The sequence below is a fragment of the Apteryx rowi genome, unplaced genomic scaffold, assembly GCF_003343035.1.
Source record: "Apteryx rowi isolate R43461 unplaced genomic scaffold, aptRow1 scaffold_28, whole genome shotgun sequence".
Classification (NCBI taxonomy): Eukaryota; Metazoa; Chordata; class Aves; order Apterygiformes; family Apterygidae; genus Apteryx; species Apteryx rowi.
This window is the reverse complement of record NW_020449196.1, coordinates 4434199-4460942: the sequence shown is the minus strand read 5'-3', so window position 1 is coordinate 4460942 and position 26744 is coordinate 4434199. Positions and strand designations below refer to the sequence as shown.

The 26744-nt window shown below is 51.3% G+C and overlaps 1 long non-coding RNA gene across 1 annotated transcript; it reads right to left on the bottom strand.

Moving 5' to 3' along the window:
* Nucleotides 1–9073: 9073 nt before the first annotated feature.
* Nucleotides 9074–15918, bottom strand: LOC112967562. The gene is made up of 3 exons (XR_003254007.1): nt 15767–15918; nt 10397–10676; nt 9074–9910 (listed from the first exon to the last, which is right to left on the bottom strand). It is a non-coding gene; the product is annotated as an uncharacterized LOC112967562 (long non-coding RNA).
* Between the last annotated feature and the right edge of the window lie 10826 nt (nt 15919–26744).

The following is a 26744-nucleotide window of genomic DNA, read 5'->3' as shown; positions in this document are numbered from 1 at the left end:
GAAGATACAATAGCTATATACATTAAATATCTAGTTACTAGGTGATAAATAATTAATAAAGTTAATCTATTCTGCCATACTCTGCTCAAGCCATACCCTTATGAACAATCAATAGCAATAAGATGTAACATTTATATCAGGCTTTACTTTTTCAGAGTGCTGTGTGGCCATTAATTAACCAACAGCAAAGTATCCCTGATGCAGTGCAAGCCGCCAAAAACTTCTGGAAGTTTTGATTACATCAACGATTCTGCCTGAGTTGTTACTGAAGTGCCCTGGCGTAGACATTAGGCATGCAGCCTGGTATTTTCGCTGCAAGTTAAGGAAGTTAATTGCTTAGCTCCTATTGACTTGCAGCGGAAATGAATTCCCCACTAATTCAGGCCTTCTCAAAACCTCAGCCTTAATATTTTGAAAGCTACAGCGTATATAGTGCCATTTTGTTTTTAATACTCTCCTATTTTTAGCCATGAACACGGTCCTCTCCCTTATAAGAAGTGGATTAAAGATGAGGTTTAGGAGATACGGAAGACCGTCCAACTGAACGAGGTTTACAAACCCGTTGGTGTTTCTGTTTCAGCAATGCACGGTATCGGCAGGCTTCTGCTCCTCAAAGAGCTCTTCGCTCAGAGTTGCCCAGGTCCTGCYGAGACCCGGGCTGACAAGTGAGCTCGCCTTTTTGGGGTGTTTTTAGCAGTTAGCTGTCCATGGCCGCAGAGCGGAGGCAGCGGCTCTTCTGCCTGCCTGGCTGCACTGTGCAGAAACCGTCTTGGAGGACACCTCGGCAGCAACAAAACGTGGCCTTTCCTCTCCCCGCTCTGGTCCCATGTGAACAAATGTTCCTGCAGACCTACATCGTGTCTTCTGCCTCACCGTCAGGCAGAAGGTTTTACAGCAGGGAGGGAAGATAAACCTGAAGAAAATAATTTTATTTTTCCCTTTGCCTTTTCTCTGCGAGAACAGGTCACAGACACGGTGAAGTTCGGTGACGGGCTGAAGGTGGCAAAGGCAGCCCACGTCAGGGGGAGTGATGGCACACGCTGACCCCCGATCCCAGCCCGGTGCCTCTGCTGCAAGAGCGGCTGCCCCCCTGCAATCAGCTCCGCTCCTTCCCGCCACCAAGGCAGCCCTTGAACCGTGCCGGCACCGYGCACGCAGGTCCACGTCCAGCTACGCCCATCCTCACCTGCGCCTTCGTGCTCGCCTGCCGTAGACGTCCACGAGGCTGGACGCTGCGGACACACTGGGGTGAACTAGAGAGAGGCAGGAAAAAGGACRCAAGAGCTTTGTAGAAATATGTATTTTTACATCAGAGTCCTTTGTATATACAAAAAATCCCCCCCCACTGTGCTAGGAGAAAAAAACCCTGTGGGCATTTCAGACAGATCTGTTTTATTACTACAAACTGCCAGCCGCAACACGTGGGCCAGCCTGAAAGACAAAAGGCTGGGGAGGAGAAGCGCGTCTACGGCAAGCCCGTCGCAGCCCTGTCGCTCACGCAACCACGTACCTGCCCATCGGAAACAGCCCCGGGCGCGGGGCGGCAGCGCGAAAAAAGGCGTTCGTAATCACGAGGGGGGCAGCTCTGCCTGTGGCCGCGCTGTATTTGCTACTGCTGCTTAATACCCAAATGATGTGAGCGGTCCTGGGCAAAACATCGATGGCAAACGCGTTTCAGAGCAAAATGGACAGATGTTCACAGCACAGGTATCATACATATTTGCAGGCCCGAGTGTTTCCACCCAAAAGACGGCTGCRCGCGCCCCGGCAGGACCCGGGAGCGGCACTGTGGGATTTGCACGGCCGGGCGTTACCTACCCTGCGCAGCCTCCATGGGAAACCATCATTTAAGTGTCCAATATCATATGACATTTCAACTGATTTCAGAATAACGAGAAATTTCAGAAAATGTCTGTAAAATGAACTCTCAAAGAAAGAAACTCTAAAAATTTAAACCCCAACTCACTAAATACTCCGGGTGATGTCTTTGCTTAGCTCTAATCAGAGTCCGAGGCGTGCGCGCGGGGGCAGATGAACAGCGCTCATGAGCAGTTCAAACAGGAGCACGGGTCAAAGGAAAAAAGAAAGGTAAATCCCAACATATCAGCAGTCAATACAGCGAATGAGTTGACCAGCAACAGAAGAAAAGGTTGGAATGGTGAGCTTTCCCAGACAAGCACAACGGGTTTGTTTTAATGGCCTGCTGTGGACCTGCAGACGGGGGAAGTTTTCCGGCACCGACCTCCGGGTGCTGCTTCCGCTCCCCACCAGGCCTGGCTGCGGCGAGGCGCCTGCCTGCCTTCAGGAAACTCGGTGTCTTTGAGGTGTCTGCCTCTCAAACGGTTTCAAAATACAGGTACGTACGTAGCGAAGAGGGCTGCAAAATCCTGCTTCCCTAGGAAACCGTGCTCCAAAGCCATTGCACTGTTCTTAGCTGGGGGCAGATAGGTCCATGCAAGCAGGACACGAAGGACCGGAGCAACGCCAGGAGACACAGAAGCTGGACACAGAGACAGAAGTTCGACCGGGTTTTTACTGAACATTGCATGACTTCAGGGCCGTGGCATGAGACTCAAGCTCTGCATCCGTGCTTAGTGCAACAACATAGAAAAATTGCTTATTTGAGCATACGTGGCGGTGAAAGTGAGGCACTCAGATCTCCCTGACTCAGTTTCACCACTTATAAAACGGAGACGATAACTGCTACGTGCATCTTGGGAAGGCTCTACGGCTTGGTTTGCGCTGGCACAAAGAGGTGCCTGGAGCCGGCAGCACGATTCCAGGTGCCCCCGCATGCCCAGCCAGGCCCTGCGCTGCAGCCCCGCCACTCACCACCGCGACCGTGGCCCCGGCCRGCGGCCCCTGCTCGCGGGCTGCCCTGGCGGGCCGATGGTGTGCCATGCTTCCCCGACAAGCCTGAGACCCCAAATAAGGAAGAAAAACTGAAAATTATGGAGGAGGCTTGGGCACTGACAGAAACCAAGAAATGAAAAAGCATATAGAGCTGGCAAGGAATTAGTCATTAAATATTTCCGGATCAAATGAAACTGACATTTCACAGGGCTCTAGACCATTATTTTTGTGCAAATCACATGTGCGTCCTCTGATATGTACCTCCACAGCCACAAACGCGAAGCATGAGAGGGACAAGGAAAGAAAAATCCTGCTGAACAAGGGAGTTACATACTGTAGGAATGCAAGAGTCTATGATCTGTGTTATTTCTTTGCTTAAGGCCACCTAGCAACAGCACATAGGTTAATCCTCCACAGACTGAACAGACAGCATCAGCCAACAGGAAAACAAAACATCCCCGGTAGAAAAAAATCAGAACAAGAATTACCCATTTGTGAGAGGGTTGTAGGAATAGGCATCAACAAATAAGAAAAAGGTAAGCATGACGCTCCTGAAAAGGGAAGATTTCCCTGTAAATAGAGTTATTGTCCACCTTGCTATTCAAAATACAAAAAGAGCTTTACAACATTTGCAGAAAACCTTGGCGTGAGCTACGTGAGCCCTGCTCCGCAGGGAGCTGGGCTGGATGAGCTGGACTCTGGTCCAGGCTGGCTGCCATTTTAGAGGACACCTGTAATGTCCTCAAAAATGATAAACAAACCTTTGGAGACGTAACCCTTGTGTCAGGGATTACCAGCACCTGCAAGGGCAGGTTCAGATTTCTGCGAATACCTACTGAAAGTCAAGGTACACCATCATCTAAAGCCATCGCTCTTAATGGCCAAAGGCGCTTGCTTTGCTGGGTCTCCCTGCTCAGCGCCTGTGGCTGAGAGGGGGACGTGCTCCACGGGGACCAGGAACGCTGAATTAACTCGCAAACAGCAGCCACGCGCAGCGGAGCGGTGCGTGCAATCGCGGTGACGTGGACACGGCCACGGGACGTGGTGTTGCTCCACACGAGACTGGAGATCCTCGATCGGATCCGCTGCCGCCCTGCCCCCCTTCTGCTGCGGTCCCTTGCCCCCGGTGAAGTTTCTGGCGCTGCGTTCAGCCCTGGGGTTGTTATTCGTGAGGAGGTGGCCCCCTGCCAGCCCGTGCCACGGCACCCATCCCTGCCCTGGGCCTCTTCCGGGCTCAGCAGCACCCGCCGCTTCCAGCTGCTGTCGGTGGTGGCCAGCCGGGCAGAGCGTTTCGGGACAGAACCGCTGGGGCCCCTGGCAGCACACGCTCCCGCGCTCGCCGAGAGACAGCCACAAACGGGACGCCTCTCCGTACCCGCGCTGCTGCGGGGTGGTTTAGTAAAGCCTTCGCTGCGGCCGGGTTTCTGCCGCACTGTGCCCCGCTGAGCTCCGCTGCACCCGCGCTTCTTCCGCGCGAAGAGTCRCGCTTCCGCCCCGCGCCGTTGCCAGCTTCACCTTCAGAGCAACCCTGGAGGTCAGAGCAAGCGTCTCCCGGCGCAGCGTCTGCTCAGCTGCGGGGCCGCCCGGGCGAGACGGAGCCAGCGCGGAGCCCGGGGTCCGGTCGGCAGCGAAACCGCTCCGCGAGGAAAAGCCAACGAAGAGCCACCCCGCTCTGGCGGCCCCCGAACTCCGCAAAGCGCTCGGAGGCTGGCGAGCGCCGCTGGACGATCAATAGCGCTATTAACAGCGCGGCGGCCGGCGGCGGCTCCCGCTGATTAAAGCCGAGCCCGCGGCGGACGGCAGAAAGCAGCCGCGCAGCCATTTCTCCCCGCTCAGGAGCCGGTCTTTCCTCGCGTCATATAATTCATGCTGAAATCGCAGCAATAAGGCAGACTTCCTTGAAGCTGTTCGGGAGTCTTTGGAGGCTGCCATTATGCTTCACCTTTTTAATGCTTTATGTATTACAGCTTTATTTTCACCTAAGGCTGTGATCCTAAGCTTCCTCACAGCCTTATCTACAACTCGTATTTCAAAGCCTAATTTTCCTGCCCCCAAACGTAGAATAAAACAGTTTGCAAAACCGGCTGCAAGGAAGCTGCAAGTTCTGTGTTTCTGCAGCCGCTCTTCACCGGCTCGGCCCGGGCGCTGCTCCTCACGAGCTGCCCGCTCCCTGCCCGGGGCCGCAGCTAGAAGACGTTTCTTGACCCGGTGCACGCTCCGTCCAGCCCAGCCGCTGGAGAGGTGATGAGATTTTAACTGGTCTGAGAGCAAGATATGACTGGAATTGGAGCCCCAGKGCCCACACGAGCCCGCGAGCAAGAACCTGCGGGCGTCCTCGGCCCCCGGCAGCGGCCCCCGTGCCCGAACACGCCTGGGCCATCGCGCAGCGGCAGCAAGCGTCCCCAYGGCTGTCTGTCTGTGCGTCCCCACGGCTGTCTGTCTGTGCGTCCCCACGGCTGGCTGCGCTTCAGCCGCTGACTCCCGTCCAGAATAAAAGGTTTAGCCGGAGGACGGCGGCTCTGCGCCCTCGCTGTGCCAGGCCCATCCTGGTCTGGGTTTCCATGCTGGAGTGAACAGGAGCACGAGGGATAACGAGGCTTTAAGGACAGATTTAAGAGTTTAAGACGCCATCTCCCTTTCAAAGGCGCGTTCGGGCAGACGAGCCTCCTGCAGCTGCACACGCAGCCCTGAACAGGCAGAGGTTGCCCCAAAGTGCGGCGTTTCAGGTCTAGGCACCAGCTATTTTTGTACCACCATCTGGCAGGACATAAGGCAAAGGCAGACAGACTTCCTCCACCGGCAGCGAGGCGGCAGGGACCGCCGGCTGGAAGAGCTCCGCATGCTGCAGGAATGCAGAACACGCGGTTATTTATTATTCACGTAGGTGCTCAGGCGATAGCATGTCGCCGGGCTCCATGTAATCTCACGTGTAGCTCAGCTAAGGCAGTGATCTAACCGCAGACCCCACAGCTTGGGGACTCGTGCGATCCCACAAGGACCACGTTCAAAAATTAATGCCTGGATTACCCTTGCTCACACGCGTACTTTCTAAGTCTTTGCCGGACAGGACTAGAGATCATGCTACATATGTCACACATACAGTAAGATCACAATTTTACCATTAAGTCCATATTTAAGAATCTTCAGGAAAACAAGGCACCACCCCAAAACAACAGCCTGAAAGCCTACTAAAGAGTGCCTTTATCTAAAGGCCGAAGCAAACCTCCTTTGCATAACGCGCGCTTCTTTTCTAGGTAAGCGCAAATCCCAGCTCCGAGGTGGCCAAGCGCTGCCGCTTCCCAGCGGCCACGTGCCAATGCCCCTGCACGCGGCTCCCGCGGCGCTGACGCCCGGCTGCGCGGCAGCCACCGCGCTGCGGCCGCTCGGGGGAATCTCGCCTCCTCACGCCGGCACCATGCRGACGCTGGCGATGAAGCACCGTCGCTTTAAAATGCAGCTCGGCAAAAGCTTCGGCTTCATTTCTGCCTCCGGGCGCAGGGCCGTAGCTCCGTAAACACTCAGTGACCGTGCGGCCCCATACTGGAGCGAGGAACCGGCCTCGYCGATGGGCTTTGCTGGTGATATTCCTCCTTTGCACAGGTATGAGTGCCAGGAGGCCAAGACCACTCCAACCTGCTGCGTTTCGGCAGTGAGCCCCCTTCGGCCTCAGCGCCCGGCTGTCGCCGCCTCCGGAGCGGGGGCTGTTGCTGGCCATGGGGCCGGCGGTGCAGGAYGGCGCGCCGAAAATCCTGACCTGTTCAGGTCATTCGCTGCCCCGAGCAGAGGAACGTTTTTGGAGGCACAATAATAAGGCAAAGCTGCAGAAGGACAAGGTAAAGCGGTTGTGTTGGACAGAGGTGCGTGGGCAACCTCTGAACACGCTTTCGGCTGCAATTGCTGCTTCCACACTTCTGTGCAAACTCCTGGCCCAGCCAAAGGCAAAATTCATATTTGCCTCAGAAACGCATCAAAACTTAAATTGTTTGCACGCTATTCAAGAGGAGGATGTTATGTTTTGTAGCCTGTAAACTGCTCTCCACTAACGACAAACAAGCCAAGCCCAGACTTTTATCATAGACTTCGAAAGCTGCTGTGCAGCGCCAGGGCTCGACTGCCAGGTCTCCTCTGAGCCCAGCACGGCCAGGCCACGCTCCCTCCCGCAAAGAAAATAACCAGCAATGAAAACACCTTGCATTTTGGTGGCAGTTTTCATCTGAACGAAGCGATTTGCAAGCCATGTTGAATTCAATTAAGTCATTTCTTCTTCATTTCTTAATTCATTAAGAAACACAGTCTACTTTATGATCGTATAATTGAAATCAAGTTATAATATATCAAGGATATTAACTTTTTTCTTTTTTTGTGAGAAAAATTAATAAAAAGAAATATTAAAAAATTCAGTCTATATTGAGTGGGAAGGGAGGGAAATCCACTTCTCTTTGTTACAATAAATTATCTATATCTCTACTTAAAAATTTTCCCGTCGTGCCATTCAGYAGCAGTACTCCACGGATCTGAATCTAGAATAAGGTCTTTGCTGTCGGAGTGCGGTACATAATTTTTGGAAGAAACTAGTTTAAAAGCATTGCTCTCACACCAGTGCACATCCCACAGTGACAAAGTGGATAGTGCAGGAATGGACTCGCCCAAGCAACCTGCAACTGGAGTCAAAGCAGTGGGAACACCCCAGTTAGCATAAATAATTGGTTTTCCAACATAAAGGCCCCCACGGTTAATTTCCCATCGAGGAACTATGTGCTGCTAAGAAAATTAAAGGTTGAAGGTTCATTACTGGGACAAGTAGAGCACGAACTTTTGCAAAATGCCTCATCGATTAGCACCATCTCTTGACCTAAAAGAGAAACTCTAAGGAGAACTGATAAGAAGTTGATTCCTGCTGGGGTTTATTGCTATAAAGTATTATTATTACTGATTTTGGCTCATTATTTTCCTTTATAAAAAGAAAAGAGAGAGGAAAAAAAGAGAGATACAGGCTTTCCATCAACCCGGCTCTAGGTATGGCTATTCACAGTACCAGGCAAAATAGAGCTGCACATACAGATGCTATTAATACATCCTTTCTAATTAAATTCCACAAGAAATCGTGCAGGACTCATTCCAGTCCCATCATCTTTTGATTAACTATCCTCATGCACTAGGAAATAAGGTGTGACCTCTAACTTTTTTTGAGAGAGATGTGCTGTTTTTAATATTAACAGCACCATCTTTTCATTGTTCTTTGAGCAGGGTTGGGAGGAGAAATATAATTACACACAATGGGGGTATAATTCATACATTAAAAGTGACATTAAAATGATAGGTAGCAAAATATAACAATATAAGAGCTTGTCCGTCATTCTTTTACGGATTACTGGCACCCTCCAACTCCGTTACAAACAAGCCTCTTGAGCCAACGCCGCGGGAAGACGTGAGAGATTAATGCCACCGGAGGCCTTGCGGTGCTCGATGCCCCCGGGATCTTCCCGCAGGGGCTTTCAGGATGTCTCGTTCCAGGTGATGCCGAGCCCATACCTCACCCCTCGCCGTGTCCGTGGGGCCGGCCTGCCRGTGCGCCCCACGGCGTGGCAGGTGCCGGCGACAGCCCCAGGCTCATCGCAGCGTCCACTCCTGCCGCAGGGAGGAGCCACCCCGATGCTGCGGATTTTGGAAGCGGAGCACTAGCGCTCCGGTTAGGAGATGACGTTCTGCGGTTTGACGCCTCTGGGGCATCCAAGGCGCCCCTACGCAGCACGCAGCCTCCACGTATCCTCTTCCCCCCAGAACGAAGCCGAGCACCCCCACGCGTGGAAGCACGCCTGAGAGGGCCCCTTTGCACGCAGCCCGCTGGGATCTGTAACCGGCCCATCGGGGAGGGAGCTGGGGGTCAGGAGACGCCCAGATTCAGTCATCGGTCCGGCCTCCGGCTGCACGCCTCGCCTGGCCCCGAGCCATTTGGGCTTTACCTACCTAAGCAGCTCAGTTTAACTTACTTTGGTTTTAAGCTCTTGCAGATAACTGGTGCAAACCCCCATACATGCAAATTTTATTTTTTTCTGCTTAGGTGCAGGGTACTCCCTGTCAGCGAAACCTAAATGCAAAATGCTACTTGGAGAGCGAATGAGGGCATCCTGCCCCGGCCCCCCAGTGCCCGGCGCCCCCCTACGCTGCGCCGGGGCTCCCGGGCCGGGCTGGGGCGACCTCTCCGCGCTGCCGCGGGGCCGGGCCCAACGCGGCCGCTTGGGCTGCAGGGAAGTACAAAAGGCCTGCGCTGGGGCGTTAAAATCAAACCCGGACCTGCAAGAAGTACAAGACCTGAACTGAAGATGCTGATGGATTAAATGCCAATGTGAAAATAGCAGTGAAAAACGTATATAGGACTGTTATTGAAAGGACTATGAATAGAGTCGGATCCATGAAGGAAGGTGAAAAATCCAGACAGATGCAGCCTGAACCCTAAACACAGCAGCCTGGTGAAAGCCCAGCAGCAGGAGCCCTCCCAGAGCATCAACATTACCACTGAAATATGCAGATCATTCATTTTTGCCTGGACAGCAAAACGTGTATTTTAAGACAGACCTCTTTTTAAACCTTGCATTAGAACCAGAGCACAAGAAATCCCAAGGCTTCATTCGTATATAGCGTCAGAAAAGCGCGCTCAGACAATACTTTGTTCACAGAGTTAACAGTTTCTTCCAGATCTGGCCCAGAGCRGCGCCCGTATAAGTTTTCCATACCGACCTCTTCCATGGGTCCTTTTCAGCGAAGCTCCCAGCTCTCACAGCGTGCCACGTCCGAGCGGAGACCCCTGGCAAGGATTGCCAACCCAAAGGCCCCGAGGGCGAGAGGCACGCCGTTTCAAGGTGCCATGGGCATATTTCTGTTTTCCCTCGGGCCGTATCCGGGACCGAGTCCCAGGGAGGCCGGGAGCTCCGCTCCTCCCACTGCGGGAATGGCGCCGGGACCCTGGCGGTACAGAGCACTTCCCATGCGGAGAAGCTAATTTCACCCGGTCTTTTTAACACAGGATATTTTAGTTCATCCTGTAATACTCTGCGCACTGTATAAACATAACAAATTAAATGACATCAGAAGCAGGAATCTGATACGTTAATTACAACAGCTCCATTTTTTTTGTGTGCACATTGTGATAACCCCATGCAAAACACATCATTAAAAACACACAGTACTTTTAAAAATTGCAGTTTTGAAAGCAATCGGAAAGAAACAAGTTTTCTTGATGTTAAAAAATCACTTGAAAACCTAGCCTTGATGCCTACCCCAAGTAAAAGCAACAGATGCTTTTTACGACAGAAATTTGAATATGTTTAATTTGTAATTTCCACGTAAAGAAAATCCATCATACCCACGTCACACCAACCCGACCAAACGGCAGGAGCCCAGGGACGTCAGCGATAGCTGCCGTGTCGGCCCCCAGGGACTCCCTGATCCTGTCGAGCTTCTTGTTCTCGCTGTCAGCTTGTGSAGCTCAAATCTCATTAAAAAAATTAAATAATAGAGAGCCTAGCAACCTTATAGCACTTACCATCCAAGCGCCGCGCGAACAGGCGATAACCCTGCCTCGGGGAGCCGGTGTGCCGGCGGGCCAGGAGCGCCAGCRAAGAGCCGGGTCAGACCTCGAGGGCTTCCCAAAGCCAGGACGGGGCTCCCACCTCATCCTGAGCCGCGTCTGGAAAGCTCAGGAGTAACTATTTTCTAAAGGCAGGCTATTTCCTAAATCCAGAGATGGGGTCCCACCAGCATCCTCACTACGAAGGGTCAACAAAGATTTTGCRAGTTTTTCTTTTAGCCTCTTTCGTTTGTCTCTGCAAATACAAGCAGAAGAAAGGCACGGGAAACTAAAATGTCAAAACCRGTGTCCAAGAAGGTTGTTTTATCTCTGCGCAGGCCAGAGTCAAACGCATTCATCAAAACAGTGAATGAATCTCATGCCTCAACTATCCTTAGCCTTAAAAAAAAACAACAAAAAAACCCTGCCCTACCATAACTTTCAAGTCAGACAGCAAATTGTGATTATACAGGTTAGAACAGTCATAAATGTGCTATTTCAGACAACACATACAGAAACTGAAATGCATTTTTATTGCACCACACAGTAATAAATGGACATGATACTAATTTTTGGAAACTATAGTCCTTCAAAATGGTAAATGTAAGTCCAAAAAATAATGTATTCCTGAAAAATGAAGCACAGTGGGATGTGAGTATAAGTTAAATTATGTGATTTACAGCCAGCTGTAGTTTTATGCAGTATTTGAGTTACATTTTATTCTTGGACTGTTGGTTACTGAGGCCGGATTCGTAAGTCAAAAAGGTAAAGGAAGTGCAGCTCTTTTTGAACCTTTCCGGGAGTAAAGCTTTTTTTTTTTTTTAATCAGGAAAGTTTAAAATATTGGAATATGAGTTTATTCCAAAGGCTTTGTTCTTCTCTTCCCCCCCCAGTCATACACACAACTCCCATTTCAAACTCTCGAACCCCGACGGTCTGAAGAAAGATTACTTAATAGCACCCAGACTACGAACAGAGCTGCGAAGCGCGGTACGGCCTCAGGCAAGCTCCGTGCCCGGGAAGCCCCGCGCAAGGGGCAGTCCGACGGGCTGACGGCGCGGCGCTGGGCAGCACACCCAACAGCCCGGCTTCGAGACGCTCTTCTACAGCAAAGGTTAAATCGTCTGTCTGTGCCACCGCTACGGGACCCCGGAAGACGGGCAGCTAGGAAGATCTCGGTAAAAGAAAAATGTGTGTGCGTGTGTGTGTGTGTGTGTGTATATAAATTAACCATTTAGCCTAATGAGAAGGTATACGGTTAAATATTTTYGATCTACACGCTTCCATTCTCCATGAAGCCTTTACCTGGCCATGCATATTTTTAAGTTTTAYTGTTGACATAAGATTTAAGGGCACATCTACGGGTTTAGCCAGTGGAAGGCAAAAGCTCTCAGCTGAGTCCGTACCGCAGCTTCCAGGAGCCGAGCACCGAGCCCTCCGAGGCAAGGACCGAGGACTGGCCAAGGCGGGCCGGGCCACGCAGGGGCCGTGGGGCAGGACCGCGGCGGCTCCGCTGCGCCGGGAACACGGGTCGGGGCGCGCTGCAGGGCTGCCGAGCGGCTCCCGAGACCCGTCCGCGCCTGGGGCCTTCCCCATCGCGCTCTTACCACCGCGTCCTGCTCGAGCAGGGCTTTCTCCAGCCCTCGCGCACGCCGTCACTGGCGGGAGCTCCCGGGTGCCCGGACCGCGCACCTGTGCGCTCGGGACAGCGGCTCCCACGTCGCCTACGGGCTGCTCTGGGAAACGGGCGCAGTGAGACCCGCACGTGATCTCCGCAGCAGGGCTGGGCAAAGCTCTCCCAAGCTACTGACAAGCACAAACATYAGGTTAAGTGTCTCACAGGCGCAATTTAAATACGCGAGGGTTCCCACGCGAGGGTTCCCACGCGCTCRAGCAGCACAAAGAGCGGAGCAGCCCGAGGCGGCTCTGGCTGGCGGCTCGTCGCGGCACAAGGCGCTCGCTCTCCGAGGAGCCGCGGGGTCCGTCTGGCGGCCACGCGGCGCCGGGACGCCGTCCTGCTGCGTTAACACCAGCCGCAGAAAGGGCCGGGCCCCGCTGCCGGGCCGGCGGGCGCCGGGGAGCCAGGAGGTCGCAGTGCCAGCCCAAACGTCGCTCGCGTTGCGGCTGCTCCGGCTGCTCCGGCGGGAGCGAGCGCAGGTCTTTGCAGAGGAGCTGGTGTAGGGAGGCGAAACGCGGCCCCGCGACAAAGCTCCTCGGGCAGCCGCCGGGTCCGGACCGCCGCGGGGCTGCGGGAGGGAGAGGGGCCCGCGGCTGGCGCAGCGGCCGGAGGAGAACAACAGAAATGGCAAGCGGCTCCAGAAACACGGCCTAGGAGGAAAGGTTTGGCAAACTGGCTGTATTCGGTCTGCAGGAGAAAAGGCTCAGGCAAACTCCCAGCACGTAAATGGTTTTGTGGAGAAGTGAACCAGTCCTTCTCCATGGCCGCGGCGCAGGGCAAGGAATGACCGGCGCTGTTGGCGGCAGGGGAGATTTGCGTTTGGCGCTGAGGAAGAGCTTGCTCGTTACGAGCACTGGAAGAGGCTAGCTAGGGGGACGGTGCAGCCCCTTCTGCTCCCCCTCTGTCAGGTGAGGCAACAGCTCGCGATGGTCTAGATACGCCCGATCCCGCCTCCCAGCAGGAGACGGACTGAGCGGTTCCCGAGATCCCTTCCAAACCCACGCTTCCGGGATTATCTGGTCCCGACGCTTCCTCAGTCCTCTCACGTCAAAGTTTATCGACGTAACCATTCGAGCTTTAAATGCATAAGCTGCTCAGGCTCGCCAAGCCAACTATTGCATCCAAGAGCCGCCGGCTCGCGCTCTCGCGCCGTTAAGCCCGGCTGGTGCCTGCGCGTGTGGAGACGGCGGGCGGTAGAGACGGAGCGTGCTGCGAGGCCGCGAGGTCGCAGGAGCCCGGCGGCCGGCTCCAGCCGACAACTCGCGTTTCCCTGCGCAGTCCCGGCACAGCAGCGGAGCCAGCGCCTGGTATCGCCGCCGGCTTTAATCAGCTGGACCCGAATAACTCGGCAAGCTCCGCACAGCGTGAACTTCGTTTTGCTAACTGATACGCACCCGGTGACGAAGAGCGCCGCGAACGCAGGCTCCGAGGAGGAGCCRAGGGCGTGCGAAGGGAGGCACCGGCGTCCCGAAACGGCCGAGACGGCTGCACGTGCTTACGGGTGGCAGGCAAACACGACAAATCTGAAACAGAGCTGATAAATCCTCCTCTGCGTCAACGGCCTGGCTTTCTATTTTCTCTCTGAGAGCTGCAGTATGCTGCCTCTCACACACAGCATAAATTAGGCTTCATTTTAGGGAGGATCACTGCAGATGAGTCGAACATCTGGAGCTCCCATAACAATCAATGTGGATCCTCCAAAAATTGAAGGCATTTTAGTTCTTTTCTCACAAGGGCAAGAAGTTGATAGGCAAACCAACAGGACAGTCCTTACACACTCAAAAGTGCATTGACAACCTGATGAAAAGACAGTGAACACAGAGGACTCAGACCCTGTTGCTACGTCTAGAGCCCGGATTCCCAAAACGCAGGTGCAATAACTGTATTACCTCCAGCAAGCCTGTCGCTCGAGATGGATAGCACGCTGCCCCACCACAAGGCTTCTCATGTCACATCGCACTTCCTTAACAACACGATTCACAGACCAGTAGAGTTATACAACCATTGGACACATCCTGCAGTTTCTTCTAGCCGTGATAGATATATCCTAAAGACACATTTTCCCTTTACAGAACTATTTAGTGGTTATGAGTAATTATTCCCTGCAATACTATTTTCCACAGTTTTAAGAGCCGGTGATTTATTTTACTGCTGTCCATCTATTAGATTTTCATCTCCGCAGGAACACAGATGTTAAGCAAGAAGGCAGCACAGATTCTGTGTGATTATACATGAAGCACCGGCAATAAAACTTGTGGCAACTTTTCATTTTCTGCTTTCTTGAGCTAAGTTTCTGGAGAACTGATATCCGCTTGTCAAAAAGCATTATTACCAAGCAATACCTATGAACACTGATATTGACTTACTGTCTCCATGAAATTCTGTCTCATCTCTTTCCAGTAGTGCTGAACACAAAGCTGGCACMATCTCCAGGGAGCAATTCAAATAAACTTTTAAGCTAGTAACAATGCCCAATACGCGTCCTTACAGAATTGGCAGGACTTCAAGAAAACCGCTGGGAAAAGTTGTCCAAGCGCTCCACCAGCGAGCTGAGAGACGTGCTCTGCTCGAGTGCGGAGGGGCACGCGTTTCTGAGGGCTCCCGCACCACTTCAGGACGGCATTCACAGAGGGCCCCAAGTTATCGCTGTCACTCACATGCAGATCTCACCAGCCACAGAGCAAAACACCGCAGCGCACGAAACATCCTCTCGATTAAGAAATGGAGACAAAACGAGGGGTATAACACCTCCAGGACCGCAGCTGAAGGAAGCGACAGAACAAGCAGAGAACAGGAGTGGTTCATGGATACCTGGATGCACACACATCTTCCCTCCTTTTCCATGCTATAGGCCTTTATAGGAAAACAACCAAACGCCTTAACGTGGAATGTGAACGCTGAGAGAGTGGGGCAGACCAAAGCTTGCCATCCTCTTCTCTGGGCAGGCTGGATTAATTGTTGTGTCCAACACCCTGTGGCTTTCACTCCATCCCCTCTGAACGTGAGCATCTGCAGCAGGGCAAGGACACCAGCCTCCCACCTTGGCGGTGGCCTGGCAACCAAAACACCCTACGTAGCACCCTACTGACAGCCAGTGTTTCTTGAGAGTCTATATTACGGAAATCGTGGTCTGTGATAATAGACAGTCTCCTGCCACAGGCGCAGAAAAAGTTTTGCCAGGCTTTTTCCGCTGTCATCTCTGTCTGCTGTTATCCTTCCTTGCTCCGGAGTAAGGAGGTCAGCCAGACCCACGCAATTAGAGAAAACTGTGCAAGGCTGACCTCGTAGCCTGCCAGGCCCTTTCAAGTGTGGGCAGTCTTTAGCAGTAGCAGCATAGCAAACRCAGAAGAGATGTGCTTATAGGTGGGAAAATGAGACTGTTAAGACTTTTTTTTTCTTCACTCTCCGCAAACGAAGATAGTACTTCTGCCACTTGGGTGAACTTAGGTTATTCCCACTCATATCTAGCAGCCCATGGTTTCTTCCTTCATCTTGACTTCTGCTATTTTCATTCTGTGATGTCTGTACTTTTGCACTATTGGGAGTGGATTGTGTGTGGATCACTAACTTTTGGACAGGTCAGCTATCTCAGCCTGAGCACCACTAGATGGATACTAATAAGAGGAAACGAATACATCAAAGAAAATTCTCTCTTTTTCTCCTCATACCCCTCTCCCAGGCACACTGCTTTCTTCTGCTCTTGTTGTTGCTGCCCTTTCTCGCTCTRCGTTTATGCTCTGATTTCTGTAGATGGTACTGTACCAAGAAGAGATGAAGATTGACTTTCTAGGTCTGCTGGAACTACCTGAACGAGTCAGTGTGGAGCCTGCAATTCAAAAGGGACAAGGTAAAAAAGATAATGGATGCTGCAAACCGTGTGCAAAATTTAACAAAACAATTAGATCAGTAGCTGTTAGGAGATGAATGAAGAAGCTGTGGGGAACGTGTCTACGGAGTTTGAAAATGGCTATTAGAAAGAGAGCTAAACCCTCCACCATACTGGGGCCTCCAATCAAATTAAGTCATTTGACAGCTGGACATGGCTGTTGCTGATATTTGGCCTAGATGGACAAGGCAGACCTGGAGAGTATCATCAGCATTCGCTTTGTGGGATGAAGATGAGGTACAGGAGTCCTGCAACAGCTAAGCAAATACCATTTCCTTTTGCACAGCCGCCACTTTAGGAAGCCTGAGAGTGGAAGTCAGGGTTTGCTGTAGCTGCTAGAATAGTTTTTCTTAGGACATTTTCCGAATATAACTTACAAAGCAAGGGGGGAAATGAGCTTGTGGAACCTGGTATAGGACATCACTGACATCACATCAGTAATAATCGTGTATTTGCCCCAAGCGTCAACAGACTCTATATAAACACAAACTAGTTATACTAGGTAGTTATTTAGTCATACATGATGGTGCAGTATTCCACAAAAGTTCTGGCAGCCAGGGAACACCTGGCCTCGTCGATCACAACTGGAGACACATGGGTGTCTCAGCTGCATTGGCTCAGTGGTCTCCGAGGGCCTAATTTGGCCTGCAAAATCTTTGCTACCAATGACAATCCCCAAAAAGGCATCGCTCCAGCCTGACTCCAGGGCTGGTTTGCAATGGCTGCAGTTAGGAAAAAACGATTCCTTTACCAGTAAAAGGAGTAAACTGGATTTGGAATCAGCAGGATACAATAAACATGCATTCCCAAAGCACCATTTCCACAGCCCCCGCACTTTAAGGACTTCCAGGGCAAAAAGCAAGTATTTACTGTGTCAGAAGTACTTCTACTGGGCTAGAGCTCCTGTTTCTGGTGCACTGGCACATTACAAGAGATCGGACTTCAAAGCTGAGAAATTTGGTGTCTTGGACCAGTGACTTTCAAGCAGTTGGAGCCCTGGGAGTTTTGTGGAAATTAAGAGCACCTGGAATCAGGAAGCTCCCCACAGCACAGTTTGGATTACCTTCTTCGGAAAGACACGAATGCAAAAATTCTCCACATGGCAAAAGTCCTCCAGGCCACAGAGCATTTGGTGAGCCTCAGGGAGCAGGGTGGCAAACCTGCTTACTTCTAGCAGCTAAGTCTTTCTTTGCGGTATTTAAGGATGCACGCTATACTTTCCTAACACATTTCTGATTTACGAGATTTCCCCTACTCCCCCCCTTTTTTTTTTTTTTAATATAAGCATCAGCCACAGCAGCAGTGACATGATATAAGGAACAAGGATATATGAACTCTATCCAGTCTATCCCAAACTGCTCCCCTGACTTGGCCACCTTATTATCAGGTCTGGGCACTGTAAACAGTTGCTGGAGGTGCCCTGATCTAGGAAGAAGCCCTGAGACATGGCCCATACCTAAGAGATGGTCCCAAGCTTGCGATTAGGCACAGAGGGGAGAGCAGAGAAGAGCAAACCAGAAGCCCGTGACAAATAAATGGCTTTGCAATTTGTCACTGCATGAGTGGTGGGAGTCGGGATGTGCAGACTGGATTGCCTAATACCAGTCCCGGGCACGCTGCAGATAATGCGTGCAAGCATGGTCCTAGAAGACACAGGCATTCAAAAATAGCTTTCAGATCTGTTTTCAAAAAGCAAAAGCCCTTATTAAACTCATTGTTTAAATTAATTAATCATCATTTGTATTATCTTAGCAAGTAAGCACATGTAGAAACACCTAGATTGTGTGCCCAGTTTTTTCCTAGCGTCCTTTATGCACGGTGTATTTGTTTAAAGCTATTTTAATGGACGTGCTACCTGCCCTCGCACTGCTAAGCAATGCGGGCTAATCACTCCATTAGTGCGACCTGGAGATATCATCTCACTTGTGGTTGCTTTTTTCCAGATGCATTAATAAGTACAGCCCATCTAAAATCCTGGCATTAAGGAGTAGCTCCGGGTCCAGCCATTCCCCAGGCAGCGGGAAGCTCCAGAGATTCCTTTGGAGACAGTCGGATCCAAACCCGCAGGCCGAGGGGGATGCGCTGCCCGGCCGCGTCTGTGAGTCCCACCTGAGCGCCGGCACTCCAGGGTGATGTTGCCACCCTGGGTCCGGGCGCAGGGACATGCCGAAATCCCGCACCAGCACCGAGGTCGCCGGCGCTGGACCCTGCTGCGGCCGTTCAGTCGCCGCCTCCGGCGCAGTCAGCGGCCTTCGCGGACCCGCTCCACGCGCTGCCTCGCGACTCCTGTTCTCATTCCGAGCACACGCTTCGTGCAGTATTTCAAAGACTAAACACTGGTCACCTCTGACACTGTTTGTTTTTAAAACCTCGCTCCGCATTTGTACGTGGGGTTATATTTTTCCCCAGTGGCCATACTGAGAAACTACAGTAGATTTAAATTTTTTCAACACAAATATTTTCCTGGTTATTTTCTGCTAGCTGAAAAGTAGTATGTGGGGGGAAAATAAAGAATGCAAAATCCTAACAGCAGCGGGCCGGCAGATGCCCTCGCGCCCACGGCAGGGAACGCGCGGAGGCTCCTGGAGGCTTCTGCGCTGTCGCAGGAAGGGGGAAATCCGGATGCCGCAGACACACAAGCCAAAGTTATTTTGCTACAAGCGACGGGAAGGCTTTACCAGGCCAGGATCTCAGATGAACAACTTTGTGACCCCACGTGCCCGCCAACGCCCCCGGGGTGGCTCCCAGCCCAGTGGGTTGAGCAGTCGCCGTCGTCTCGCGCTGCCCGGGGCAGACGGGCTCAAAGCGAGCGCGTCTCGCCCGGCTCGCGCTGCCCCAGGCAGGATGCTTGCAGCCCTCTCTGCCGCCGCAGCGCCCCAGGGCAGGATGGAGACACCGACCCTGCCTGCCAGCCCAGCATCGCCCCATCCCACCGGCCCCTCCGGCCCGCCCTGCTCGCCTGGGTCTCCGGGTGTTTCCAGGGGATGGGATCTCACAGGACGCCGCTGCCCCGCGCACGGCCGCCCACGCACCTCCAAGCTAGCCCCTGCTTGCTAACATGCCGATTAGCTGGTAATGACTAACATCTACAGAACACATTTCCTCCCACATGGTTCCAGAGGGGCTTGCGAGCTGAACAACAAGATCCCGGCAGAGGGATTGCGCTGCTTCCCCGGCACGCGGCTCCCGCCGGGCAAAGCAGCTCGCGGCCATGCCGCAGCCCCGGGCCAGGGCAGGAGAGCAGCCCTCGGCGGGGAGCCGGGACAGTGGCTGCGGGGAGCCGATACACGCGTGGAGCAGGGCCTGCGGGAGCCCTTCCAGCCCGCCGCGTGCCCTCCTTCTAGCCCAGGATGTTTCGCGAGTGTAAAGGGAACACACGCAAGCATTGGCCTGAAGGATAGCTCGGTGCGGTAACACCTGCGTGACAGGGCTGAGCACTGCTGCCAAGCTCCTCTTGCAGGGTCATCTGTGTTCTCCTGCTAAAGCAGAGATGTAGGTTTTCTTTGTAGGAAAAAAACTAAAGCAGCTTTGCCTTACACCCGGTGGCTGGTCTGGGCTCCGGGGGGCGTCCCAGCACGCGTGGGGACACAAACCCCTCTGCTCCGCAGCGCTCACAGCTCGGCGCATGCCAGCACCCCGGCAGCCAGGGCTCACGTGCCCGGCCGCCCCGCCGCAGGCTGTCCTGGCTCCCTCCCCGCCCCGGGAGATGGCTCCTCTCCCACGGGAACACCGAGCCCTCCGCAACGGAGGTTAGCATCGCTATCTGTCCCCCTTTTCCGAGGCAGAGAAAGCGGGGAGTCACCAGGCGAGAGCCGCTTCTGCTGCTTCCCCAATTTTCCGACCGTCCGGCCACGAGGCGCTGCTGGGGGATTCGCCGCCACGAAGCCATTACGCATGCAGGTGGGAAGGAGAGCGAGCGCCGCAGGAGCCTGACAGTAATTCTGCATTAGTTAAGCACGAGTTGACACATGTACAAAGCAAAACCATTACTCCTGTCATACCTTCTGTCAGGACCTTTTTTCCCCCCTATTGTGGTTTCCCCCAGCCAACAGCTCCAGCGCACTGTACAGACGAGACGAAGCCTTGCAAAGCTCTTAGCAGAAGGTTTTCAGTGGTAATTAGAGGTGAATGAAGGGGTGGGGGGGAAGGATTTTGACTGGAACACTTTAGCAAAGCATTACCATTGCATTTATTTCACTGCTTTTCTGTTATAGGAAGGTCAGGGATGCAAACGTTTCCAAATGTACACGTGCCATATAGAACGGACGTGCTAGAAGTAACATTCACATATATTTGATTGCCAAGTATTAATCAAATTGGGATTTATTTGAAATCCAGCCCATTAGTAATGACACTGAAATTGCAAGAACTCCCTAGAAAGTTTTGCCTCCAAATATTTAAAAAAAACATTTATTACATACTAATCACTAACTACTATTAACAGTAAAAAAAGAAAAAATACATCAAGAGATCATTGGGTATCTTGCATTTGAACAGACAGGATCCATAATTATATAAAAGTTCAATACTGCTTTTCTGCAGAGTAAACTTCAGAAAACATTAAATATATAGAAAATCAATGCAAATTACAATTCCCAATGACTATTGTTAGTGGGGGCAAAATCAAAGATAAACAGAGCAAATAATTCTCTCTAGTATTTGTCCATCTCCAAACTGTCGGAGCCCTGCTCACACCTGAGCATAGCCCTCCTCATGTCACCAGAGCCCAGAAACACATGCGTTAAGCAACATGCTCAAGGTCATCAGGAAGAAGTTTTCAGTACCATACAAAAATCAAGCTGATGTTTCAGACTAGACCAGCTGTCCTATCACATACCATTTAACAACACAAAATTATGTCCAGGAACCGGCATAGCATGTTAGAAAGTGCTTAAAGACTTTAAGAAAAAAACCTAGCTCTATTCTTGCTGTTTTCCAGATAATGTCCATTTTTGCAAGCTTTTGCACAAGCAAGTGCAAAGACACAGTAAGAATTGGACCCACATTCCCTGAACATCAGCTTGTGTTCAATTCCCCCAAAAACACAGAATGTGAAGATCAGGAAGAATTAAGATTAACTTTTTTTTTTTTTTAAGATCCTGATGAGATTCAGTTGAATATTTATTCCTAAACACCTGAAAGACCTGCTAAAATTTCAGCACGAGGAATTCCTCACAATACAAATTCTTGCCATTTTTGCCCCTAATATGGTCAACTGCCATGTCATTTCAGTCAGTTCCCTTTCTGTGGATGGTCAGTGCCAGCAGTGAAGATGTTTGGCTTTAACATATCTCAGAATAGCTTTTGTCTGCTATTAGTCTCACATCTAAATCACTAGTACAGCCACAAGAAAAAGGACAGCATTAGCTGGCAGAGCTAAGCAAAGCGCGCGCTGAGCAGCTACGCTCGCAGCCCGGGCAGCGGGCGACCGTGAAGCTCCCGCTCCCCGGCTTGGCGAAGCTGGGGCGACAAAGTGCCCCCACACGCCTCGTTCCCAAGAGCAAAGACAGACTGGTTCTTTGCCAGCAGTAAGAGAGCAGCGTTGGTGCAGCTCCTCCAAGGCACACAGCTAGCTCAAAAATGCACGCCGCTAACAAGTGGGAATGCGGCTGACTCGACACCAGTGGGATCTGCCTCGACCAGGAGGTTAGGGGCTACTGCAAGGCGCACGGTGCCTTCGGCGGCCGCGGGCACGCGAGGCCCTGCCGAGGCAGGGGAAAAGAGCAGCGATTTTTGAGAATCGGAAACCTCTTATTCCGCATCTTCAGTTTTAAGTTTAAACTTAATGTGCAGAGAAAAGATCGTTGCTGATATAAATCCTATCTCACCATCCTGTTCTGGGGCTTCTGCTGCTGCTGTTAAAATAAACCCATCATCTCCTTTAGCATTTGCATAGAGATTCACAAAATGCCCAAGCTCGCTTCCCGTGGACTTTTTACACCCTTGCAATGCATCTTGCCTGTCTTTCCTCCTCTCCTGCCCATCTTTAACTGCCTAGACACTGCCCCGGTTTAATGAGTGCCTTGGATATTTTATTGCCCTGTACCACTTTATATCAAACCCTCCTTTATCCTCTCCCTCCCACCTGTTAGACTCTGCCCTTAATAGATTATTAACACATTTATTCAGATCACAGAAGCAAGACAAAACTCTGATTACATGGATCCACGGCAGTCTGCTCCCACACGGTTTCCTCACAAAATAACCCCCCTGCCATGTTTTATCCATGTAGGACCCCAGGATCTGCCTCTTACCTGCCGAGCTCAGGAGCACGCCGGCTTGCTCGGCTCGTGGCCGCCCCGCGTGGGCCGGGCACAGGCCGGCGCACGGCAGCAGCTCCGTCGGGCAGACGCTTTGAAGCGTAACCGAAGGCAATTCTAGCGAGATGCAGCAGGCTTTGGTCTCCGGGAAAAGGTTTGCGAGGGCAGGCTCAGAGACGGCGCAGCCACTGTAATGAAGAAGCTGCCGCTCTTGAGGGAAGCGGTGCTCTGGGAGAAGTGGTCCCCGCTGAATACGAAGAAGTTTCAGACAGCTGTTAGTGCTGAAGGGGAGAACTAATGCTAGTCTCCATGCCCACGGGGCCGCTCGCAGGAAGATGTCGGCCACGACCAGACCCACGCAGAGCACAGCTCTTACTTGGGCTGCAGCGCGCCCCCAAGGAAAGGTTACACTGTATAAAACTCAAGAAGTGATGTTTTCTCCTTTTTCTTTTATAGGCAGCATTTTTCTTAAAGGAGAAGAGACCAGACAGTTTTTTTTTCCGTTAGACTTTCCTGAAAAACAAGCATCTCTACAGCCCCCGCAAGCTGACGCATGCAGCTGTCACCCAGGCAAGGCGCAGCACGGTGCCATGGACCCACGATGGTGGCTGGACAATCACGTCCCACCACAGCAAAGGTGGGACAAGCAGCCACAGAAAGCAGTGCTCCAAAATGCAAATGCTAGGAAGAGATTATAAAGGCACTTCCATCCCTTTTTAAATATAAAAGTCTATAAAGTATTGAAGAGTGTAATATAACTCCTCCTCCCCAAACTTGGCCCTTCTCTAAGGCACTCCACTTATCTCATCCTGTTGTGTCACTTTTTTGGCACAATAAATAATTTAATTTCAAATGGAAAACAGCACAATGGCCAGAAAAGTGTCATCTGCAGGATGCTACAATCAGTACTGTCTGCAATAAAAATAGCTTATGCATCTAGAGAACGTGCAAATCTGCCTGCAGGAGATTCTGAAAGTGCTTTACTGTTAACTACGACTATGTTACTCAGCTTGACTCATTCAGCATTTTCCAGTTTCGGTAGCAGCCCAGGTCGCAGGATGTGGCAGAGGAAGGGCTCAGCCTGCCAGCCATGCCACATCAGCAGGGCGACGCCGATGCCGACGGCTCCCGCGCGGGGCCACGGCGAGCGCCGGGCAGCCCAGCCACAGGGACGGGCACCAGCACCTCCGGGGTGCCCGTGGCTCTTCTCCAGCAGGACAGTGCTTTAGTTTAAAGAACTTGCCTCTATGGAGAAATTAATCTGGATCCGGCTCAGTGTATTTAAAGCAGAATAGCTATTCTGATCAACTTAATCCATCAGCATCCTTACCTCGACATCTAAAATTAGCCCAGGCTGAAAGTACAGACGAATGCTGTAGCCAAGTAGCTGTGCTTGCACCTAAGCGTAGGAGGTAACTGCACTCCAGTGGGACAAAAGATTGTCTTCTACAACAAAAAGTTGTTGCATTTCTGACCGGGTGCAATTTCCCAGGACAGACAGCAGGAAAGTTGACATTTGACACCCTGCTCTGACCAGTCCAACACCCAGGACAGGTCAACAGCAGGGGCCGGGTCCTGCCTTCATGGGACTTGGGCAAAGGCTTCGCAGGCACCGAGTAAGGCCTGGGGGTGCTCGTCTCATCTACAGCCTCATCCTCAAAAGGCTTCTTGCAGAGTCCAGCAACACCTGTACCCATCAGGACCTCCAAAGAGAAGTTGTCATGCAAGACAGCTAGGAATTGGTGCTAACACTGTTTTCTGGTTATATCACACATGAGCAAGCTGTAGCTTATGATACAACAATACACAGTTGCTTGTAACCTAGGTGCATCAGCCTCAGGTTTTGTTCCCAAATTCCAGTTAAATGCTAGCATTAAAGCGGAGCACAAATGCAACAGCCGACAAATACAGCTTCAGACACTGTCTCGATTTAGCAGGCTTCTTGCACCACTCATTGAAAAAATAAATCATTAAATCTCTAACATTTTTAGAGTCTTTACTTTGGCAGAGAGATATTCTGGTGCTGGCTTTTCGCAAGTGATCTTTTAGCAGCAAAAACAGTGCAGAAAGCAACACAACTAAGGCAACAGCTCCTGCCTGCCAAACACAGGGAACAGGCTGACAACGAGTTAGGAGATCGCTCCCAGCCTGCCGCGGCCTGCTCACCTCTGCGAGAGGGGCTCTCGGTGCCCTGAACTCCATGACAGCCCTTACGTTTGAGAGCTCCTTTCCCCACGGGTCCCACCGCCCGTTCAGCCGTGCGGCAGCCACACTCCGACTGCAGTCGCACAGACCTGCCCAGCCACAGCTTCAGACAACTGCTGAAAGGAGCCAGTATTTTTCTCCTATTACATGCTGGTGCCCCAATAATGTATTAAAGAGATTAGTTTCATTACCAAAACTGGCAAGAATAACCGTAGCTGAAGTTTACCACTGCATACTCAGGAGGGAAAAAAGCAGCCAGGACAAATGTCTGCACAACTACCACCACCTTCTCCAGAGCACAACAGCGCACTGCTGGCTTGGACGCCTGAACCGTACCCTGTTAACGCGTGAGATGCCGTTACCATTAATTTTGTTAGCTTGCAGCATCGAAAAATGAAATTAAATGGTTTCCTTCAAAGCCCCATTTGAGGCTCACAAGTAAAGGAGTTTTAAAGCCAACTTTGCCATCGCAGAAGGCAGGAAAGAGCCCGATGTGCAAAAGGAGCTTTTCTATAACTCAGGGAAGTTTGGGAAAAAAAGATGCTCAAGTGCTGTTGCATTTATGAAATCTTTCAGTAGCATGCTTGGGAGAGTCTTAAAAGACCATCCAACTTATATTTGCTATATACCATCATATTAAATTAATGTGATGTAAAGTTTTCCACACATCTTAACTCTAGGCAGGAGTACTGTTCTCTGTGCAGGAGCTTTTGTGCTCCTGGAGCTCGATACCCTCATGCCGGCTGGCAGCACTGCCTGAGCAGCAGGGCGATCCTGTCGGCCCAGCACCAGGGAGGGGTCCTCTGCTTCTGATTTGGGGAGGGGGCTGTTTGTTTTTAAACTCAGAGGCAGCCGGTAAATAGCATTTCCCTTTCTCCCCTTTCTGAGCCAAATCCATTTCTAGTTTTACATAGAAATTTTCACCCTTTTAACCAAGTTTTTTTTCATTACAGGTCCTCTTAAAATATTCCAGGTAGGAAATACAACAAAAAATAGGAAGTCAAAACCCACCTTTCCCCCATCCTGCCCCATTTCAGTTATGTAAATTTTCCGTGGTAGAAGAGAAAAACAGAAGGAAGACAGCTTTGGATTCCCCCCCCCCCCCCCCCGATAAAAAAAGCTTTAAATCAAAACTTCAATTTTAATCAAGAAAGTGAGGGCTGATGATTTTTCTAGCCTTGTGGTATTCATGAACTTTCCTCTGCCTCTAGCCGTTGCAGGCGCAGGGCCCCGTGCTCACAAAGAGCTGGTGCAGAATCACCCAAGGATGCAGCCTCCCACTGACCTTGCTGTTCTCCTACGAAAGCTTTTATTCTGCACCATGATTAACGCTCCAGCTTCCTACCTGCCCTATTTCTCTCTCTCTCTCTTTGTGCCCCCTAACCCCTTATTCAAAACCCCAGTTGTTCAGATTGCTGCTTTTAAAAATATATGAAGAGGATTGTCTGAAATTACCACTCAGTTTGAAGAAGAAAAAATCCCCTATCACACAGCTTTTTTCCTTTCCATTCTTTCCATCTGCTCATTACTTAGTTGTTTGCAAGAACATATTTTACATTTAATGGATAATATTGCAGAATACAGTAGCCTATACAAATTGATACTAGTGAAATGACGAAGAACTTTTACCATTCTTTTCTGACATATAATCCTGATCTGAGTGAGACTCATGCATTTTTTTTTTTAATTTCTCCTTTTGCATTTGTTTCTTTTTGCAAGCTTCTGGAAGCAAGTTCTTACCTACAGTGTCAGGGTTTCTGACAGGCAGCTTCCTACTCTTTGCTAGCATTTTCTTTCTAATTCTTTCTTCGTTGCAATTCTTTGTGCTTTCCTTGGTTCACCTTCAAGGGCTCCGCTAAAGCCTGAATTGCACTCATGGAAGCGCTTGGCCGGAGGCAGAGCGCAGGCTGGCAAGCAGCACACACGACCCGGTCCAGCGCGCAGCAGCTTCCCTTGCCCGCTGCACGAGGAGCCTGTCCAGGGCTTTGCGCGCAGAACTAACGTTTCCCTGCCTTCAAAAGAAGTGGTAATTGATTATTTAATTTTAATATTGGGATAAAGGGGTCTGCTGCATTTAAGACAAAAAGCAAACCGAAAGGCCATGCAGCCACAGTGGTGGTTATCAGTTCGCCAGCACGGCTAGTTGTTGTCTTTCAGTGCCATGCCCCCAGCATTTGCATAATCCTCCTTTTCAAATCACTGCTGCCAGGAAAGAATTCGGCCCTAAAGCACAATTAAAAATAGCGAAGGCGGCTCCGCTAGGAAAACGGCAGCCCCCGCCGGCTTCCCCCCGGG